Below are 21,070 nucleotides of genomic sequence, written 5' to 3' on the forward strand. Positions count from 1 at the left end.
ACGGGATACATTTCCTCAATCAAGATATATTCCGGCGCTCGAGAGCCTTTAGCAAAAACAGTGATGGAACTACTGACACCTTCTTATGGAAAGTGGCATCACCTCTACATGGATCATTATTATAACAGTGCAGAACTTTCAAGAAGTTACTTGAAAATAAACGGCAAAATAGAGGATTTCCGGAAAAATTAAAGCGCGCAAGAGTCAATGTGTTTGAAGCCTGTCATCAACGGAAAGGTGGAGTATTCGCACAGGTATGGAGAGCTACGAAAACTAAAACGATGCATATGAACTCTACAATACATAATGTCAATTTGACTGACACTCAAAGAAAATGAAGAAAAACCAATTACACAATAAAACACACCTGAAAGTTTATTAGACTGCAACAAATACATGAACGGATTGGATCGGGCAGACCAATATTTCAGTTGTTACCCTATATACATAAAAACGATAAAATGGTCAAAAAAGATTTGCATTCCGTACATGTCAATATTTCAATACAGAACACAAGAGTCTCCGATTTCACAATTTTTTATTGAAAGTGTCTGATTCGTGGATAAAAGACAATGCACCGGCTTCTGAGCAAAACATGGGGGTTGCCACTACATCACGTACGTCTCATCACAATCCGGTTGACAGACTTTCCGGTCACATAAAGCAACACCAGCTCATACTTATTTCCGAAACGAATAAACGAAAGCGGAGAAACTGACATGTATGTTCCAAAAATAAAAAAGAAGAACAACAAACTTAATGTGTATGTCTTGTGGAACTGCGTTACATCTTGGAGACTGTTTTGCTGCATATCATATGAAAGGGAAATACTAAGTACCAAAGACAATGCAAATAAACAAATACATGAAACAAACAAATTTTATGTTTATTTACCTATGAATATCTTAGACATTTCATGAAAGTAGGAGAAGAGGGTCGAGAACTTATGAAAACTAACGATGAGATTAGTAAAACTTAACAATTCATTATCTCCCGATAATGTCAAGAACGGCCGGCGGCAAGCCGAGTAATCCGAATTAGCACACCGGCTCCAAGCGAATACATTTGTACGAGACGTGCGGATGGCAAAGTATTAAGAACTATGTCCCGTCTTTTGTAATTTCCAGGAAACCATCATAAACCGCGGTGTCTTCACTGAAACGATTGTCTTTGAATAAAAGTGTCTTCTCTGTTTGTCTCACAGGTTATTTCTTTCAGTTACCTTCTGTGTTATACTGCGCCATTTCTTTCTATGTGTAGGGTAGGTAGGTAGTTAGTGTTTAACGTCCCGTCGACAACGAGGTCATTAGAGACGGAGCGCAAGCTCGGGGTAGGGAAGGATCGGGAAGGAAATCGGTCGTGCCCTTTCAAAGGAACCATCCCGGCATTTGCCTGAAACGATTTAGGGAAATCACGGAAAACCTAAATCAGGATGGCTGGAGTCGGGATTGAACCGTCGTCCTTCCGAATGCGAGTTTTCTCTGTGTGGTCCAAGTTCCATCGAGCTGTGATACTTGGCAGTGATACGTCATGCGGATGTTACTTTCGTCCTTAAGTTTCGCAAACTAGTGCAGTCGTAGAGTGACGAACTGAGAACTTTAATTTTGTCCATAGCTACATGTGAGATCGCAGGTGTAACGCATTATAGCGTCCGTATAAAACTGTGGTACGTTATCAACCCAGTTACCAAGTTACATAATTAATTTTCCGTTTTCACTGTTGCTGACATATTTGTCACAGGAGAATCCGTAACAGTGTTGAAATGTAAAAAAAAAAGTTATCCTTTATTTCAGGATTTCAGTTGCAAGTATATTTTTATGATCAGTTTCGAATAATCAGAGTACTGTCATGAACAGTGCACACAGTGGATTCCCTTCTCTTGTGCTGTCCGGCTTTTATACTAACATAAAGACAAGCATGGTACAACTTCGCGGATGTACGTGTTTCACTTTGACATGCAGCCTCTTACCCAGAGGCTTTCGTCAGATGATCGAAGGTTTCCCTGTACATTTGCTATTGCTTGTCAGATGATTTATGAGTCACCTTAATGTAATACACAGAATTAATTTGAGTCTTGTTTCATTTAGTAGTCATTAAATTTTTAATTCATCATTTTGAAGTGTCTAAATCATTTGTATCAGATAACAAGAAGAATACGCATACATTTAGGTTACCCGACCCGCGTCGACTTACGACTTCTGTAGCCATTTAATCGCCACGAAAATCGACACAAAGCAGGAAAGTAAGCAGTAGAGCCATTTAAATACACCACACATACATACATTAATCCTTTTCCCATAGATCATGAATACGACATTCCGTAATGATGTGGAAGTTTTCTTTACATAACATGATTAATGTTTTTTTTTTGCTACTTCATATCTAAGAATTCATCTATTGAGTAGAAGGAGTTGTCATTCAGAAATTCTTTTAATTTGCTTTTAAATGTTGGCTGTCTGTCTGTCAGACTTTTAGTACTATTTGGCAAATGACCAATGATTATTGTGGCAGCATAATTCACCCCTTTCTGTGCCAAAGTGAGACAATCCAGAATAGTGAATAGCATCCTTTCTTCTAGTGTTGTAGCTATGCACTTCGCTGTTATTTTTGAATTGGGATGGGTTATTAATGACAATTTCCATAAGTGAATATATGTATTGCGAAAGTACTGTGAATATCCCGAGTTGCTTAAATAAATGTCTGCAAAGTGATCTTGTCTGGGCTCCAGCTATTATTCTGATTACACGCTTTTGTGAAATGAACACTGTCTCTCTTAATGACGAATTTCCCCTAAAATATGATGCCATATGAAAGCAGTGAATGAAAATAGGCGTTGTAGGCTAATTTACTGATGTGATTATCACCAAAATTTACAATAACCCTAGTAGCATAAGTAGCTGAACCTAACCGTTTCAGTAGATCTTCCAATTCAGTTTCCCATCAAAGCACACACCCATCGCCGGAAGTGGCGAAGATCCAAGCATCATCAGGCAAGGCAAGGCTGGGTGTGTCTTTGGGACTGTCATTGTGTGATTCTAACATATCACGCTCGCAAGAGGCAAGCCATCACAGTAGCGTATTACCGAAATCTCCTGACGAGCGTACGGAATGCAGTGAAGACAAAGTGTCGCGAGAAGCTGTTCGTGGAGATGTTCCTGCTTCATGACAGTCCCCCAGGTCATCCTGTACTGGGCAGAGTTACACACGGTGCTGCTAAGGTCTGTCATTTTTGACTCATCCCCTTGTTCTCATGCCATGGTACCCAATGACTTCTTCCTCGTTCCTTGGGTGAAGAAAGTAATGCATGCAGGAATTTCCAGATTGACAAAGAGGTTGTTTTCAAGGCATAACGTGCTCTGAAGAGCCAAAATGCAGACTTAACTGCAACAAAGATCTCAGCCTTGTCATCACTTGCTGGGAAAAACGGGCCACGTTGGAGGGTGAATATGTAGAGAAAGGCAACACTGTTTCATAGTCGCAGCTTTTTTTTAATGTGATGATAACGCTTTGTGGTTAGCCTCGTACTTACATGTTTCATGGATCACATTCACGGTTAATGTTATGATGTGGAACGTCAATCGAACAAGAGAACGCAGAAAACACAGTTTCAGAAATATGCATTGATATAACTAAACGCTGGACACTTCCAGTTTTGTGATTTACTATTTATTTCTAATCAAGAAGTCCTCTAGGGCACAGAAGGATTTTTTAAGGAGAAACGGCTTTAATAAACACTTGGAAACACTGTTGCTGTCTGGGTAAATGGCGAAAGAAATTTATAGCTGTCTATTCAACACTTTTCTGCCCCAGATTTGTTTGCAATGGAGCGAAGTGCACATTATTTTTTCTCTTTGTATTTGCGAATAACTAAATTACTAAGCATTCGATTGTTAGCAAGATATTTCATTACTGAATTAATGTACTGTGCGGATTTGACTAATATTGCCAATTGCTTAAAGAGGTGGTATAGAAGATAGAAAACGTCTGCGTAAGCAACATTTCTTGCTCGGGTCAGGAGTTACCCAGGAGTCCTGTTGTGTATGCAAAATACTTTAATTTGCTGATTTTTATGTCACCCAAAGTTGGCAATGGTTATTATGCCAAAAGTAGCTGAACCTAATCAGTTTAAGAAGTTTCCTATATGCTCTTTTACTTTAAATTGTCATTAACATCAGCCAGCCGCTGTGGCCGAGCGGTTGTAGGCGCTTCAGTCCGGAACCCCGCAGCTGCTACGGTCGCAGGTTCGAATCCTGCCTCGGGCATGGATGCGTGTGATGTCGTTAGGTTTAAGTAGTCCCATAACGCTTAGAGCCATCTGAACCATTTTATCAACATCCATTTCCAAGAACTTCAAACTCGTAAACACTTTATTATTTATGGTTGTATCGCTACTTTAATGGGCAGTGGGATATTTTCAACAGTAAAAACCTCGATGATTGTTTTTCTTCATGGTTTAAAGATTTTCAAGTTCTGCAACCCAGTTAACAAATTTAACAAAAATATGGTTCCTGTTTCAGTTTTGGAGACTTTCTTGCTTTGCTTGGAATTAAGCCTTGAATCATCTACAAAAAGACTATTCAAACAAAATGTTATATCATTAACATACAGCAAGAACAGAACGTACTGTGAGCTAACTCTGTGGAACTCCGTTTGTAATTTCTCCCTATGAAGATGAAGTGGCCTCTGTGTTTGTATTATTCGAGCATCCTAACGTAACTTCCTTTGGACTGATTCTTAAATGGATACTAAACCAGGTATGTGCTGAACCATGCATCCCACAAAAACTTAATTTCTCTAATACAGTATTAGGACTGACAAAATAGAATGCCTGCGTTAAGCTGCAGAAGATTCCGATTGGTAATATTTTGTCATTTAAAAGCTTTATTATGTTCTCAGGGAAAGTATAAATTGGTGTCTCAGTACAGCAAATCTTATGAAATCCAAATTATGATCGGTTAAGCGTCACGTTACTATACGGGGGTTGACAGTGCTCAGTACATTAACGTCTCAAAAATTGTATAAATCTGAGGGGGTCTCTTATTTAATGGTGCAACTACTCTTGATTCTCACAGTAGCCAGTGGCACGGTTTATAGCGTCTTAACGAAGCTTCCGTGTTCGGCAGGTATCTGTCTCGCTGTTTAATGCATACATGGAGTGGGTCAGTTGAACGGCAAAAGTCCATGCGCGGTGCGCCCTTTGGTCCCAGTATAATGGAAGGGCAGAAAGACAAGCTGCCAGAAGCCGTGACAAGTCAAATAATGCATGCTGGTGACCGCAGCTGCTGTGCAGTTCAACATACACCACAGTCGGACGCAGTTGGCTACTAGCTAAAGGACTGCCCAGGATAATAAACAAAGGTAGGAATTCAGTTCCAATTTTAACATATTTTAAGGTGATTAATTTCACAAGTCTGTCAGAGTCGAAATATTCTCTTAAATTCAGACAGTAGTAATTACGAATGAACTTTATTTATTTTGCATCAAGTTGTAGGATCCAAAACGACGCTGTGCCAATTTCTACAGACACGATCCATAAGATAGTTGGGTTGGGTTGTTTGGGGAAGGGGACCAGACAGCGAGGTCATCGGTCTCATCGGATTAGGGATGGACGGGGAAGGAAGTCGGCCGTACCCTTTGAAAGGAACCATCCCGGCATTTGCCTGGAGCGATTTAGGGAAGTCATGGAAAACCTAAATCAGGATGGCCGGACGCGGGATTGAACCGTCGTCCTCCCGAATGCGAGTTCAGTGTCTAACCACTGCGCCACCTCGCTCGGTCATAAGATAGTTCAAATGGCTCTAAACACTATGGGACTTAACATCTGAGGTCATCAGTCCCTAGCCGAGCGGTCTACGGCGCTGCAGTCGTGGACTGCGCGGCTGGTCCCGGCGGAGGTTCGAGTCCTCCCTCGGGCATGGGTGTGTGTGTTTGTCCTTAGGATAATTTAGGTTAAGTAGTGTGTGAGCTTAGGGACTGATGACCTTAGCAGTTAAGTCCCATAAGATTTCACACACATTTGAACATTTTTTCATCAGTCCCCTAGACTTAGAAACTACTTAAACCTAACTAACCTAAGGATATCACACACATCCATGCCCGAGGCAGGATTCGAACCTGCGACTGTAGCAGTCGCGCGATTCCGGACTGAAGCGCCTGGAACCGCTCGTCCACAACGGCCGGCCGCTTCATAATAGCGTGGCTCTATCGAGGGTTACATGTAACAGTAAACGGGACAGTGTACTGGCACGCTGCAGCAGCCTACTGTGACGCCTAGCGCTAGTTTCTTTCTCAGGGAGCTATCCGTCGATACTGTGTGTCTGAGGTCTGAGATGGAGTAGTCTGTTGCTTCAAACAATCTAATAACCTGTACTAAAGGAGAAAGTAACTGGTTAGATACTTGCATATTCCGTGACTCAGAATTGCGAACTCTCGCTATGTTGTGAACTGAACTATTTTTACAATTATTGCACATTCAGGAATTCCTTAAGCGAATAAAAAGAGTTGTCAAGCAGAAATCATTTCAGCTTTCGTTTAAAGTTAATTTTACTATCTGTTAAATACTTAACATCACTGGGTAAGGGGTCAAAGATTTTCATGGCTGAATATCTCAGTCTCTTCTGTCTCGCGCTGCAACTGTGCAAAGATATACAGTGTACAGAGTACGTAACCTTGTTACTCAGAAGAAAGCTGCTAGGTCAACAGAATGCTGAAGGACGACAACACAGCCAAACAACGGTACAGACACTTGCGAGAAATTTTCTCTGCAGGCTCTTGATTGAGCAACTTGTCTTACTGTATGAAATTTGTGCAAACTATAGTGTCTGAAATGGAAAGATAAAGCGAATACTTTACCAAAGAATTGCGTCTGCCGTGGCACAAATCCTGGATTGTCATCGAGCTGACAGTACTAACCTGCAAGAAACACGAAAAAAATTCATGAGACATTACGTCGTTGACGCACAGTTACACAGCAATAAAGTACTAAATCAAATACAGAAACTGTTCATACTGAAAAAAAAACGTAAAACGGAATTCATTTTCATCTGCTTGGGCTCCATAGACTCAATAGCTTTAAAGAACGATATTTTTCCATCAGACTGTATAAAACTTTATTTTTCACACTATCGGTTTCGGGCTATGACCATTCTCGAGTGGGTCACGGAACATAACTACGCATCACAGAAAAAAAAGCCTAAAACAAATCATGTAATTACATTGAACGTACCATTATACAAAGATAATATTTACCTCTAGTAACAAATGTAGCAACATCTTCGTCATTAATTATAAATCGAACAGAACAGTCGTCAAAGGTTCGCATCTAAAATTTAATTGTGCATGTTATTAAACTGCTTATGAGAGAAAGTATTATCACGTTAACATACAGCCAGAAGCAATAAGAAAACAAACCTTGCAATATATCCTACGAAACACACGGTATACACTCACTAAACGAGCTGCTAAACGTGCAGTTTGTATGGGAAAAATTTTAACTCTCAGTCAGAGAATAAAAATACAAGGATCTTACAACTGTCGGCACGACTTCAAAAATATCTCTGTCTCTTAGTAATAGTTACATGAAAAACATTGTACAAATAAATCGGTGTCACACGTAAGCGCCATTACAAAACACATGTCGAGACATATTTCATGGATTCAGTAAAAAATATTTACATCGCATATATACAGCTTAATATATTATTAAACGATGTAATTAATTTCGAATCTCAAATGTAGCATCTTAGTACGTAAAGTATAAAAATATGTTAAAATATATCAATATCTTTCATGTAAAACAAAGTATTCACAATTACTATATGTGACAAACATGGGGAAACGATGTCACCAACAGATTGTGGGCAAAACGTACTTGTTAGGTGTCATAATAACCGTGTCCGTATAGAGGGTAATTACGATAAAACATTAACAGTTGAATCCTGCAGGGCTGGCCATAAATCCGTAAGAATATGAGCGGGTGGAGATCTCTTCTGAAAAGCACGTTGCAAGGCATCTCACATATGCTCAATAATATTCATTTCTTGGGGAGTTTGGTGGCCAGCGGAAGTGTTTAAACTCAGAAGAGCGTTCTTGGAGCCACTCTGTAGCAATTCTGGACGTTTGGGGTGTCACATTGTCCTGCTGGAATTGCCCAAGTCCATCGGAATGCACAATGGACACGAATGGATGCAGGTGATCATACAGGATGCTTACGTACGTGTCAGCTGTCAGAGTCGTACCTAGACGCATTAGGGGTCCCATATAACTCCAAGTACACAGGCCCCATGCCATTACAGAGCCTCTATCAGCCTGAACATTCCCCTGCTGACAAGCAGGGTCCATGGATTCTTGAGGTTGTCCCCACACCCGTACACGTGCATCCGTACGATATAATTTGAAACTAAGACTCGTCCGACCGGGCGACATGTTTCCACTCATCAACAGTCCAATGTTGTTGATGGCCCAGCATTGAAATAGGCAGCAGTTTGCCGAAGGGTTGCACTTCTGTCACGTTGAACAATTCTTTTCAGTCATCGTTGGACCCGTTCTTGCAGGATCTTTTTTGCGGCAGCAGTGATGTCGGAAATTTGATGTTTTACCGGATTCCTGATATTCACGGTACACTGGTGAAATGGTAGTACGGGAAAATCCCCACTTCATCTCTATCTCGGATATACTGAGTCCCATCGCTTGTGTGCCGAGTATAACACCACGTTCAAACTCGCTTAAATCTTGATAACCTGCCATTGTAGCAGCAGTAACCGATCTAAAAACTGCGCCAGACGGTTGCAGTCTTATATAGGCGTTGCCGACCGCGGCGCCGTAATCCGCCTGTTTACATATATTTCTATTTGGAAAATTCAAATGTCTCTGAGCACTATGGGACTTAATTTCTGAGGTCATCAGTCCCCTATAACTTAGAATTACTTAAACCTAACTAACCTAAGGACATTACATACATCCATGCCCGAGGCAGGATTCGAACCTGCGACCGTAGCTGTCGCGGTTCTACACTGTAGCGCCTAGAACCGCTCGGCCACGCCGGCCGGCTTGTATTTGAATACGCATGCCTATATCAGTTTCTCTGGCGCTCCCGTGTATATGGGATACGTTGCGGCGCAAGGTGGTCCCTAAAGAGAATTCGCTTGGAGAGACAAAGAAGGATCAGAATACAATGTTAGGATTTGATCTCTTCGTGCTCCACACTCAGAGACTGTTGCCTCGATCAGCGGCTGGCAACAGACGCAAGGCTTCTGAGTCGAGATTTTAAACAGCGATCCGTAATGATTGACCATATTTTATTGTATTATTTTCGTTGCAACCGGCAATTATTCGCAATTATTGACTGCTATAGAGGCAGCAGGTCTCAATATATCTGTAGGAGACTTCCATCTACTTTTTGGGTCCATGCCACGGCGAGTGGCTGCACTATGTTGGAGAATGGAAGCCCGATACGATATTAGGAGGCATCCCATGACTTTTGTCACCTCAGTGTACATCCATGAATGGCTGCAAATTATCTCCAAGAGGCCGAATACAACCATACCCAATCAATGATGGGTTCAATCGGGCTAGACGACACAATCCATTGTGTGTAAACTCAGCCCGTGACATTATGTAGCCAGCACTAGCTCGATCAGTTCGTTGTCGGCAATTTGTCCATGGCTACGTGGGGTCTGAAAAAATGGTTCAAATGGCCATGAGCACTATGGGACTTAACATCTGAGGTCATCAGTCCCTTAGACTTAGAAACTACTTAAACCTAACTAACCTAAGGATATCACACACATCCATGCCCGAGGCAGGATTCGGTCATGCGACCGTAACAGCAGCGCGGTTCCGGACTGAAGCGCCTAGAACCGCTCGGCCACCGCGGCCGGCACGTGGGGTCTCCGCCACACTCGAACCCTATCATCAGGTCACAACAACTGAAACCGAGACTCAGTCGATCAGGCCACAATTTTCCAGTCGTCTAATTCCCAGCTGATATGTGTAGGAGCCCAGGACAGGCGCTGCAGGCGATGTCGTTCTGTTAGCAGAAGTACTGGCGTCGGTCGTCTGTTGCCACAGCTCATTAACGCCAAATTTCGCCACACTACCCTAAGGGATGCGTTCGTTTATGCACCACATTGATTCCTGCGGTTATTTCACGCATTGTTGCTTGTCTGTAAGCACTGGCAGCTCTACGTTAACGCCGCTGCTCTCTGTCGTTAAGTGTATGCCGTCGACCACTGCGTTGTCCGAGGTGAGAGGTAATGCCGGAAATTTGGTATTCTCGACACACTCCTGGCACAATGGACTTCGGAATATTGAATTCCCAAACCATTACCTAAGTAAAATGTCCCATGCGTATAGCTGCAACTACCACTCCGTGTTCAGAGTCTCTTAATTCACGTCATGTGGCCATAACCACGTAAGAAATCTTTTCACATAAATCATGTGAGAACAAATAACAGCTGCGTCAACGTATTGCCCTTCTACAGCTTGTGCACGCGGTACTACCACCATCTGTGTATGTGACTATTGCTGTACCATGATTTACCATCCAGTGTAACTAACCATCAACAGACTGACAACCGTAGCAACCCAGGTTACGTACTCTTATGAGCTATTCGTCGAAAGTATTACTGGAAGCGAGCCATTTAATTTCATACGAAAGACGTGAGAAATTCATTGGTGAAACGGAGTTGGGGTTTAGAAAAGATTTAGGTACTAGGGAAGCAATAGTTAGTTATAGTACAAATTCAAGTGCAAAAATGCTACCATCAGCATATTTTACTGCTTTTGATAGAGTACTCTGCTTCCGTAGCTGAGTGGTCAACAGAGATGGCTGTTATGTGTAGAATCCGGACATGATTCCCGGTTCTGACGAGGGTTTTTCGTTGGTGGGAAGACAGCACTCAGCCTCGCGATACTTGAATGATAAATAGAAGCTCCACTATATGGAAAGTCGGCATACTGGACGGGACAGTGGTGTGCTGACCCCATGTCAAAAATGTTCAAATGTGTGTGAAATCTTGTGGGACTTAACTGCTAAGGTTATCAGTCCCTAAGCTTACACACTTCTTAACCTAGATTATCTTAAGGACAAACACACACACACCCATACCCGAGGGAGGACTCGAACCTCCGCCAGGACCAGCCGCACAGTCCATGACTGCAGCGCATCAGACCGCTCGGCTAATCCCGCGCGGCTAATCCCATGTCCCTCCATGTCGCACCCACATGATCCTACAAGGTATGGTATGGCGGCCCTCCAGCCACTGGACGAAGCGCTTGGTGATAAACAAAACGGCGTAAAGGTTACTAGAATCTTCATCACCAATATTCGCTAATACAGTCCTGACTGCTGCTAGTTTAGAAGATTTTCAGCATGGTGGAAGATAACAGCTGTAATCTAGGTGTCATCATTAACACCTACAAAATTTTTTGACTGTCACATGGAAGCCCGATTGCTTCACAAGTGCAAATTATGATTCAGTGGCTCCTTGATACTATGATTATATTATTTTCAGGACATGTTCTGTAAAGACTGGAGATTAGACATGTAGATAAAATGTTGGACAGAGAATGTTTTCACGAAATTCAAGAAAATTATAAAAAAAAGCGCACCAGGAAGGAATTATCCTAGCGGGATGGAAATCGGAAGATGCGATGTACATGTACAGAAAAGAAATGATCACAATTTCAGAATAATTTGATGATTTATTCACGAGAAAGACCTTCACAAACCGAACAAGCCAAGAAAGCGTTGATTCACCTCTGGCCCTTAAGCAAGTAGTTATTCTGAAACTTCCTGGCAGATTAAAACTGTGTGCCCGACCGAGACTCGAACTCGGGACCTTTGCCTTTCGCGGGCAAGTGCTCTACCAACTGAGCTACCGAAGCACGACTCACGCCCGGTACCCACAGCTTTACTTCTGCCAGTACCTCGTCTCCTACCTTCCAAACTTTACAGAAGCTCTCCTGCGAACCTTGCAGAACTAGCACTCCTGAAAGAAAGGATATTGCGGAGACATGGCTTAGCCACAGCCTGGGGGATGTTTCCAGAATGAGATTTTCACTCTGCAGTATCCTTTCTGTCAGGAGTGTTAGTTCTGCAAGGTTCGCAGGAGAGCTTCTGTAAAGCTTGGAAGGTAGGAGACGAGATACTGGCAGAAGGTAAGCTGCGAGTACCGGGCGTGAGTCGTGCTTCGGTAGCTCAGTAGGTAGAGCACTTGCCCGCGAAAGGCAAAGGTCCCGAGTTCGAGTCTCGGTCGGGCACACAGTTTTAATCTGCCAGGAAGTTTCATATCAGCGCACACCCGCTGCAGAGTGAAAATCTCATTCTGGAAGTAGTTATTCTATTTGGCGACAGCACTCCGTCTTCAGGCCAGAAGTGGGCCACCGGTACCATCCGACCGCCGTGTCAGCCTTAGATGAGGATGCGGATAGGACGGGAGTGTGGTCAACACATCGCTCTCCCAGTCGTTATGATGAGTGTCTTTGACCAGAGCCGCTACTATTCGGTCGAGAAGCTCCTCAGTTGGGATCACGAGGCTGACTTCACCCCGAAAAATGGCAACAGCGCATAGCAGCCCGGATGGTCACCCATCCAAGTGCGGGCCACGCCCGACAGCGCTTAACTTCGGTGATCTGGCGGGATACGGTGTATCCACTGCGGCAAGGCCGTTGCCTCTTTCTGAAGGACAGTGTGCCAAATTCAGTGTAATAGCCGCGTTACATCGTCCAAATCCCGAATTGGTAGGAGGGTCCTGCCACTAATGCTCCAAACGTTCTCAAATGGTTTCTGGATTTCGGGGCTCATTTAGAAGCGAGACTCTTCGCTGAACACAGTTACACACTCCATTCAATAATATCCCAGGCCGAAGATGTGTCTGGAGACGACCCAGACAGCATTGGCATACCATCCTGATTGTCGCCCGCCATACGAACCGATATCGAGGAGTGATGGTCTGGGATGCCATTTGTTTTCATAGCAGGACCCCTTTGGTTGTCATTCGCGGCACCCTTACAACACAGTGGTACGTCGATGATATACTACACCCCGTTATGTGCCCATTCATGGCAAGGACTCCTGGGCACACATTTTGGCAAAATAAAGCCCGCCTGCATACAGCGAGAGTTTCTGCTGCTTGTCTTCGCGCTATTCGAACACTACCTAGGCCAGCAAGATCGCCGCATCTCTCCCCAGTTGAGAACGCTTGGAGCGTTATTGGCAGAGCCCTGCAACCAGATTGAGATTTTCGTGATCTAAAGCGTCAATTGGACATAATTTGGCACGATATCCCCCAGGAGGACACGCAACACCGCTCTCAATCAAGCCGAATATCCGGTTCCATATGGACCAGAGGTGGAGCGACGCTTTATTGGCTTGCTCAAATTGTGAAACACTTTCTCTTGTATAAATCATCCAATTGTTCTGAAACTGTAATAATTTGTTTGTCTCTGAAAGTACATCACATCTACCGATTTTCGTCCCATCCGGATAATTATTTCATAGTGCATCTTTTTCTTTTTTGTGTTTTGCAGTGTGTACGAATAGCAAAGAAGATCGAGGGCTTATATGTGTGGATTCACTGCAGAATGCAGAAAAGACCATGGACAGCAAGAGTAACTAACACCTATGTATTGCGAAGAATGCACAAACATCGAGAAATGTTGAAAGCCTAGAACCGCTCGGCCCCAGCGGCCGTCTGATAGGATACCAAGTACAGATCAATTACTATAATACTCTGGTCCATAGAATAAAGATGCATCGCATGGTCATCAACATACATTAATGGATAGGCATAAGAAGAATAAGAAAAATCACCTTCCGCAGCTCTGTATTAAAAACTGAATAAACCCGTGTAGTGTACAATAGTGCTTTCACACGACCCGTTGCCGACGGTCAGAGCGGCTAGTAAGTAGGTTGTTTAGGTTTTTATGTTGGTAACGCCACGTAGCACTCTATATGAAAATCACTGACTGTGCTGTGTGAAGTCTGTGGCTGGTTTGCATTGTTGGAGGTGAGCCGCCAGCAGTGGTGGATGTGGGAAGAGAGATGGCAGAATTTTGAGAGCGGACGATCTGGATGTATGTCCACCAGAAGGAGTAAATTTGTAACATTGGTTATCATGAACTGAGTATATATATGACGACTTTTGAACACTATTAAGGTAAATACATTGTTTGTTCTCGATCAAAATCTTTCATTTGTTAACTATGCCTATCAATAGTTAGTGCCTACAGTAGTTAGAATCTTTTATTTAGCTGGCAGTATTGGCGCTCGCTGCATTACAGTAGTTCGAGTAACGAAGATTTTTGTGAGGTACGTGATTCATGAAAGGTATAGGTTATTGTTAGTCAGGGCCATTCTTTTGTAGGGATTATTGAAAGTAAGATGCGTTGCGCTAGCCGGCCGGTGTGGCCGTGCGGTTCTAGGCGCTTCAGTCTGGAACCGCGTGACAGGTTGCAGGTTCGAATCCTGCCTCGGGCATGGATGTGTGTGATGTCCTTAGGTTAGTAAGGTTTAAGTAGTTCTAAGTTATAGGGGACTGATGACCACACATGTTAAGTCCCATAGTACTCAGAGCCATTTGAACCATTTTGCGTTGCGCTAAAATATTGTGTGTCAGGTTAGTGTTGATCAGAATAAGTAAAGAGCGAAATGTCCGAGTACTTTCAGTTCTGCTCAGCTGTTTGAAAATCAAATAACGTAAGAGGTTTATCAGCACAGTAATTCATTAATTTTTCTTGTTGTTGTGGTCTTCAGTCCAGAGACTGGTTTGATGCAGCTCTCCATGCTACTCTATCCTGTGCAAGCTTCTTCATCTCCCAGTACCTACCGCAACCTATATCCTTCTGAATCTGTTTAGTGTATTCATCTCTTGGTCTCCCTCTACGATTTTTACCCTCCACGCTGCCCTCCAGTGCTAAATTTGTGATACCTCGATGCCTCAGAACATGTCCTACCAACCGGTCTCTTCTTCTTGTCAAGTTGTGCCACAAACTCCTCTTCTCCCCAATTCTATTCAATACCTCGTCATTAGTTATGTGATCCACCCATCTAATCTTCAGTATTCTTCTGTAGCACCACATTTCGAAAGCTTCTATTCTCTTCTTGTCCAAACTACTTATCGTCCATCTTTCACTTCCATTCATGGCTACACTCCATACAAATACTTTCAGAAACGACTTCCTGACACTTAAATCTATACTCGATGTTAACAAATTTCTCTTCTTCAGAAACGCTTTCCTTACTGTTGCCAGTCTACATTTTATATCCTCTCTACTTCGACCATCATCAGTTATTTTGCTCTCCAAATGCCAAACTCATTTACTACTTTAAGCGTCTCATTTCCTAATCTAATTCCCTGAGCATCACCCGATTTAATTCCACTACATTCTATTATCCTCGTTTAGTTTTTGTTGATGTTCATCTTATACCCTCCTTTCAAGACACTGTCCATTCCGTTCAATTGCTCTTCCAAGTCCTTTGCTGTCTCTGACAGAATTACAATGTCTTCGGCGAACCTTAATGTTTTTATTTCTTCTCCATGGATTTTAATACCTACTCCGAATTTTTCTTATGTTTCCTTTACTGCTTGCCGAATATACAGATTGAATAACACCGTGGAGAGGCTACAACCCTGTCTCACTCCCTTCCCAACCGCTGTTTCTCTTTCATGCCACTCGAGTCTTAGAACTGCCATATGGTTTCTGAACAAATTGTAAATAGCCTTTCGCTCCCTGTATTTTACTCCTGCCACCTTTAGAATTTGAAAGAGAGTATTCCAGTCAAAATTGTCAAAAGCTTTCTCTAAGTCTACAAATGCTAGAAACGTAGGTTTGTCTTTCCTTAATCTATTTTCTAAGATAAGTCGTAGGGTCAGTATTGCCTCACGTGTTCCCATATTTCTATGGAATCCAAACTGATCTTCCCCGAGGTCAGCTTCTACCAGTTTTTCGATTCGTCTGTAAAGAATTCGCGTTAGTATTTTGCAGCTGTGACTTATTAAACTGATAGTTCGGTGATTTTCACATCTGTCAACACCTGCTTTCTTTGGGATTGGAATTATTATATTCTTCTTGAAGTCTGAGGTTATTTCGCCTGTCTCATACATCTTGCTCACCAGATGGTAGAGTTTTGTCAGTACTGGCTCTCCCAAGGGCATCAGTAGTTCCAGTGGAATGTTGTCTACTCTCGGGACCTTGTTTTGACTTTCAGTGCTCTGTGAAGCTCTTCACGCAGTATCGTATCTCCCATTTCATCTTCATCTACATCCTCTTCCAATTTCCATAATATTGTCCTCAAGTACATCGCCTTTGTATAGACCCTCTATATACGCCTTCCACCTTTCTGCTTTCCCTTCTTTGCTTAGAACTGGGTTTCCATCTGAGCTCTTGATATTCATGCAAGTGGCCCTCTTTTATCGAAAGGTTTCTTTAATTTTCCTGTAGGCAGTATCTATCTTGCCCCTAGTGAAATTGTCCTCTATCCATCTCTGCTTTGCCATTTTGCACTTCCTGTCGATCTCATTTTTGAGACTTTTGTATTCCTTTTTGCCTGCTTGATTTACTGCATTTTTATATTTTCTCCTTTCATCAATTCAATATTTCTTCTGCTACCCAAGGATTTCTACTAGCGTTCGTCTTTTTACCTACTTGATCCTCTGCTGCCTTCACTACGTCATCCCTCAGAGCTACCCATTCTTCTTCTACTGTATTTCGTTCCCCCATTCCTGTCAATTGTTCCCTTATGCCCTCCCTGAAACTCTGTACAACCTCTGGTTCAGTCAGTTTATCCAGGTCCCATCTCCTTAAATTCCCACCTTTCTGCAGTTTCTTCAGTTTTAATCTACAGTTCATAACCAATAAATTGTGGTCAGAGTCCACATCTGCCCCTGGAAATGTCTTACAATTTAAAACGTGGTTCCTAAATCTCTGTCTTACCATTATATAATCTATCTGATACCTTCTAGTATCTCCAGGTTTCTTCCATTTATACAACCTTCTTTTACGATTCTTGAACCAAGTGTTAGCTATGATTAAGTTATGCTCTGCGCAAAATTCTACCAGGCGGCTTCCTCTTTCATTTCTTAGCCCCAATCCATATTCACCTACTACGTTTCCTTCTCTCCCTTTTCCTCCTCTCGAATTCCAATCACCCATGACTATTAAATTTTCGTCTCCCTTCACTACCTGAATAATTTCTTTTATCTTATCATACATTTCATCAATTTCTTCATCATCTGCAAGGCTAGTTGGTATATAAACTTGTACTACTGTAGTAGGCATGAGCTTCGTGTCTATCTTGGCCACAATAATGCGTTCACTGTGCTGTTTGTAGTAGCTTACCCGCACTCCTATTTTTTTTTTTATTCTTTATTAAAGCTACACCTGCATTATTTGTATTTATAACCCTGTATTCACCTGACCAAAAGTCTTGTTCCTCCTGCAACCGAACTTCACTTATTCCCACTATATCTAACCCACCTGCCCGATTAAGGGATCTGACATTCCACGCTCCGATCTGCAGAACTCCAGTTTTCTTTCTCTTGATAACGACGTCCTCTTGAGTAGTCCCCTCCCGGAGATCCGAATGGGGGACTATTTTACCTCCGGAATATTTTACCCAAGAGGACCATACAGTAAAGTTGCATGCCCTCGGAAAAAATTACGGCTGTAGTTTGCCCTTGCTTTCAGCCATTCGCAGTACCAGCACAGCACTGTCGTTTTGGTTAGTGTTACAAGGCCAGATCAGTCGATCATCCAGACTGTTGCCCCTGCAACTACTGAAAAGGCTGCTGCTACTCTTCAGGAACGACACGTTTGCCTGGCCTCTCAGCCTCCGTTGTGGTTGCATCTACGGTACGGCTATCTGTGTCGCTGAGGCACAAGGCACGCAAGCCTCCCCATCAACGGCAAGGTCAATGGTTCGGCGGGAGGGGTGGGGGTGGGGGGGTGGGGGAATTAGCAAGTATTTCAATAAAAAATTGCACGTCGAGATGCTAAACCCCACAACGATGTTATTCATTGCTGCGTGATGCATCTGTAATTTTAAGAACATGTTTCCCAGTTTCATGTAAATATTTGATACAACTGAAAATGACCCGCAACGCATGGTATTTTCTCCACTCTGGTGCAAACACGAGTGGTTTGTGGCTGTCTCACACACGAACATGCTACGTATAGTTTTCTGCCCGAGAAACACGATACTTTCAAATTCACTGGAATTTATGCACTTGTCCTTTACTTAAAGCCACACCATGTGTTAATCTTACAAGAGACTGGCGCCTTTAAAGCTGAAAATTAGTTTAAATGAGTGGAATTCGTGGTACGAATACTAACATGCCATCTCCGTTTCCGGTTAGTATTCCGTTTATGTGATATTGTTGACGACCGTAAAGTGATGCCCACCACTACACTGGTATCTTTACAATATCTACAGCTACCACTGCACAACCACCATAGCTCACAATGAGGAACCAAGGATAGCACCTGATATAGAAACCAGTGACGCGATGTGAGTGCTTCGACGGATAATAAACTTCATCTACAAACATTTTATCTGTTACTCATACACTGATCAGTAGACGACTTGTGCGCACTGCAGAAACTTTTAACCTTACACGTCAAACTGATTGTGATGTCCTCAACGAATGATTTACCGTGACTCAAACTCTTGAGAGATGTTAGCGCTTAACATTAACAACAGTCGTAATCTACCGCTAATGCCAAGGGAGCAGAGCACAGTGCGTCGTTTGGCTAAGGTTGAAATGCAGCGGCTAGCCGACAGCCATATCCGTCGAAGGCCATAAAGAGAATAACGGCAACTCCGGCGAAAATGACCGCTGTAAAACCGAGCTCCCACTTCTCTAGAAAATGGTTTTCCACTGCTAGCAGGCCCTTTCTGATATGCGTTCTTGAAGTTCTCACGTACATTTTATACTGCTCTTTACTTGGAAACTATTTTGTGACTGGAAACTCAAAGTAAGAAGCCATATTGCTGAGAAAGCACTCCTGTCACATGTCGTGGAAACAATACGTCGGATCACGCTACTCGGATGATGTCTTAACTTGTACCAACTGTTGGTGTAACAATTGAGAGCAGATCGGTCAAGAAAGATAGTAGCACATTATTTATTTAATGCACCTGTGTGTACACCAATACAGCCAGCACAGATTCACATGCTAGCTTCTGAACTGAAGACAAAGAGTTTCTTTCCCACAAATAGCTAACAAGGGAACCTCCCCATCGCACCCCCCTCAGATTTAGTTATAAGTTGGCACAGTGGATAGGCCTTGAAAAACTGAACACAGAGCAATCGAGAAAACAGGAAGAAGTTGTGTGGAACTACGAAAAAAATTAGTAAAATATACAAACTGAGTAGTCCATGTGAAAATATGCAACACCAAGGCGAAGGAACGTCTAGGAGCGCCGTGGTCCCGTGGTTAGCGAGAACAGCTACAGAACAAGAGATCTTAGGTTCAAGTCTTCCCTCGAGTGAAAAATTTAGTTTTTTATTTTCAGTTTGTGTGTCAAACTCTTATGTTTTCATCACTTTTTTCGGAGTGATTATCACATCCATAAGAAAACCTAAATCGGGAAAGGGAGAAGAATCTTTTTACCCATTCGCTAAGTGTACAAGTTAGGTGGGTCGACAACATATTCCTGTCATGTGACGCACATGCCGTCACCAGTGCCGTATAGAATATATCAGACGTGTTTTCCTGTGGAGGAATCGGTTGACCTATGACCTTGCGATCAAATGTTTTCGGTTCCCACTGGAGAGGCACGTCCTTTCGTCTACTAATCGCACGGTTTTAAGGTGCAGTCGCAAAACACAGGCACTAAACTTATTACAGTGAACAGAGTCGTCAATGAACGAACGGACAGATCATAACTTTGCGAAAATAAAGAAAGTAAAATTTTCAGTCGAGGGAAAACTTGAACCACGGACCTCTCGTACCGCAGTTACTCACGCTAACCACGGGACCACGGGACCACGGCGCTCCTGAGCTTACATACTCCTTGATGTTGCCTATCTTGCGCATGGACACCTCAGTTTGTATATTTTACTAATTTTTTTCATAGTTCCATACAACTTCTTCCTGTTTTCTCGATTAATCTGTGTTCAGTTTTTCAAGGCCTATCCACTGTGTCAACTTACAACTAAATCTGAGGGGGTGTGCGATGGGGAGGTTCCCTTGTAAGTAATATTTCTTCCGCAAATATTTCGGGCGCATACATTCCGGCCGTCTTCAGACGTAGCCGACAGATCGACGCCACAACACTTACTACGTCCTTTTAAACCCGCAGACAGTATCACTGAGCATGCGACCACAGATACACAAGCGTCACAGAGATTGTCCAGTGGCAAAGAAGTGTGCACAAATTGAATCTGTGCCTACGCGCTCGATACACGTTGGAATATTGATGTATCATTACGATGTGCACTGAAGCGACATCGTTGCAATTCTATTAAAGAAAGCGCCGGATTACCTAATTTTTCCACACTAAAATTGCTACACTATATGATCAAGTATCCGGACACCACCAAAAATATACGTTTCTCACGTTAAGTGCATTGCGCTGCCACCTGCTGCCAGGTACTCCATATCAGCGACCTCAGTAGTCATTAGACATTATGAGAGAGCAGAATGGGACGCTCCGCGGAAATCACGGACTTCGATCGTGGTCAGGTGATTGGGTGTCACTCGTGTCATACGCAAGATTTCCACGCTCCTAAACATCCATAGGTCCACTGTTTCCGATGTGATAGTGAAGTGGAAACCTGAAGGGACACGTACAGCACAAAAGCGTACAGGCCGACCTAGTCTGTTGACTGACAGAGACTGCCGACAGCTGAAGAGGGTAGTAATGCGTAATAGTCAGACATCTATCCAGACCATCACACAGGAATTCCAAACTGCATCAGGATCCACTGCAGGTACTACGACTGTTAGGCGGGAGGTGAGAAAACTTGGATTTCATGGTCGAGCGGCTGCTCATAAGGCACATATCAAGCCGGTAAATGCCAAACAACACCTGGCTTCGTGTAAGGAGCGTAAACATTGGACGACT

This window comes from Schistocerca americana, chromosome 8, assembly GCF_021461395.2.
Source record: "Schistocerca americana isolate TAMUIC-IGC-003095 chromosome 8, iqSchAmer2.1, whole genome shotgun sequence".
Taxonomy (NCBI): domain Eukaryota; kingdom Metazoa; phylum Arthropoda; class Insecta; order Orthoptera; family Acrididae; genus Schistocerca; species Schistocerca americana.